Source organism: Moschus berezovskii, chromosome 9 (genome assembly GCF_049115385.1).
Source record: "Moschus berezovskii isolate FMDL1 chromosome 9, NW_MosBer_1.0, whole genome shotgun sequence".
Taxonomy (NCBI): Eukaryota; Metazoa; Chordata; class Mammalia; order Artiodactyla; family Moschidae; genus Moschus; species Moschus berezovskii.
In genome coordinates, this window is record NC_142468.1 from 103,806,617 (window position 1) to 103,809,232 (window position 2,616).

Here is a 2,616-nt window from a genome sequence, read left to right on the forward strand (position 1 = left end):
TCTTTCAACGTGTCCCTTTGACCCTAGTACTCAATTCCTATTATCATTTGTGGGCCAATAAACACTACTGAGAGTCAGACATGACTGAGCAACTTCACTTTCACTTTTCACTTTCATGCATTGGAGAAGGAAATGGCAACCCACTCCAGTATTCTTGCCTGGAGAATCCCAGGGACGGGGCAGCCTGGTGGGCTGCCGTCTATGGGGTCGCACAGAGTCGGACAAGACTGAAGCAACTTAGCAGCAGCAGCAGCAGCAACAAACACTACTGAGGTCCTTGCTTAATAGTTAACAGCTGATAAAGTCACCTATGCCTCCCAACTATAATCAAGAACAATGCATTATAATTTTTATACTACCTTCTCTTTTATACCAAAGTCATCAAATTTGTTCTCATGCATGTATTCAGGTACAGGATGAGTTAAGAGTGTGTTAAGAAAGAATATATTTTCTAAATCACCTCTTCCTGTTCATTCTTTGACATGTCATGACATGACATGTTTTTTTCTCAGCTTCTTCATGGCTGTCTTCATATCAGTGTTTCTGAGAGTATAAATGAGGGGATTCAACATAGGTGTGACCACTGTGTAGAAGACAGAGAAAACCTTGTCCACAGAGAAGCTGCAGAAAGGTCTCAGGTAGATGAATACACATGGCACAAAGATCAGACTGACCACTGTTAGATGGGAGGCACAGGTAGAGAGTGCCCTGCTCTGACCCTGGCGGAAGCGAGTTCTCAGGGTGACCAGGATGACAGCATAAGAGAAGAGCAAGACCAAGAAACAGACAAGAGACAACAGACCACTGTTCGAGACCATCAGCACCTCTACTACAGACGTGTCTGTGCAGGCTAGCTTGATGACCTGTGGGACGTCACAGTAGAAGTTGTCCAGTTTATTGGGCCCACAGAAGGGCAGCTGAATGACCAGTGTGACCTGTGTGATAGAGTGGACAAAACCCCCACACCAACAGGCAAAAACCATCTGAAAGCAGAGCTGGCGGTTCATGACTGTCAGGTAGTGCAAAGGATTACATATGGCAACATACCTATCGTAGGCCATGGCTGTCAGCAGAAACATCTCACTGGCTCCCAGAAAGTGCAGGAAGTAGATCTGGACCAGGCATCCTGAAAAAGAGATGATCTTGTCCTCCTGTAGAAAATCTCCTAACATCTTGGGCACAGTAACACAGCTCAGGCATAGGTCAATGAAGGACAGGTGGCCCAAAAAATAGTACATAGGAGATTGGAGCAGGTGAGCATCAACTCTCACTGTTACCACTATCAAGAGGTTTCCCAGGACAATGGCCATGTAAACCAACAGAAATATTAAGAAGAGAACTAGCTGCAGCTCCAAGGATGATGATAGACCCAGAAGAACAAATTCTGTCACCTTAGAATCATTTTCTTTTTTCATCAGGTCAAGCATACCAAGTGACCTAAGAAAGATGAACTAAATTAGAACAAGAGAGGTTTAAGCTAGACAAAAGGAAAAAAAAATGAGGCAACTGAAATAATTCAAGAAATGGGAATTAGGATCTAGATGGGTTATGTTAGAATTAAGTAGGCTCAGGACAGAATTGGCACGAATCCAGCTGTTGCTGTATTGTCGCTAAGTAGTGTCCAACTCTTTTGTGACCCCATGGACTGTAGCCAGCCAGCTTCCTTTGTCCATGGGATTTCCCAGTTGACGAACCCACTGCAGTGGGTTAGCATTTCCTTCTTCAGGGGATCTTCCCACCCTGGGGATTGAACCTGCATCTCCTAAATTGTCAGATGAATTCTTTACTGTTGAGCTTCCAGGGAAGCCCCCATGAATCCAGTGCCTTCTGTTATGTAAATTTGATCCTATCTTATCCAAATCCTGTAGTCACCTTCTAAAATACTGCTTTCCCTAGAATTCCCTGATGCTGTGGGAATTTCACTGTTCTGTGAATGCTTCTAAGTGTATAAACAGAGAACAAGACTCAAATGATTTCTTAAATTTAAGATTGATAAAAGTCAGTGTATAGAGAAAAAGAGTATGAACAACAGGAGGTATAAAAAGGTTTAGAGTCAGAAAGAGGTGTAAGGGAGGAGACTGGAGATCTGAGAAACTTACATCATTGCGTATCAGGATCTATGCAGTTTCAAAGAAAAAACATTTTACCCTGCTCTTCATTCCACCAGCCCCTTCTTCATAGTCTCAGGTGAGCAAAATGAGAAATCCTCAGATGACCATCAAAGTTGCCCTGTCTGTGCCCTAATGGTGTTCTTATGAGTCAAGCCCTAACTGAGGGCTGGCTGTAAGGACTGGAGAGATCTCCTTTCCCTTGGGCTTTGTCTGTATCTGAAGCTTTTATGGTCCTTATGCCACCATTCAGCCTAATGAGCCCTGGGATTCCCTGGGCTGCTGTTGTTTGAGTTGTCTGTACGTCAGTTCTTGCTGGAAAGCTGACCAGGGCTCTGAAGGTTCTGAAACAGTCAGACCTTATTGTACAACACAGCCGTCCCATTTACCTACTCCGTGTTGATTAATTTGACACTACGTGTACTCCCAGTTTTCCATATGTCAGTCTGTTATCTGAGTAAAACAATTCTCAGTGGTTTCCCAACCATGCTTCCTATGGTGGGTTAGC

General features: G+C 43.9%; 1 pseudogene; it reads right to left on the bottom strand.

Annotated features, from left to right (window-relative positions):
• Positions 1-470: 470 nt before the first annotated feature.
• Positions 471-1,415, bottom strand: LOC148776837 (olfactory receptor 4Q3-like; annotated as a pseudogene).
• Between the last annotated feature and the right edge of the window lie 1,201 nt (positions 1,416-2,616).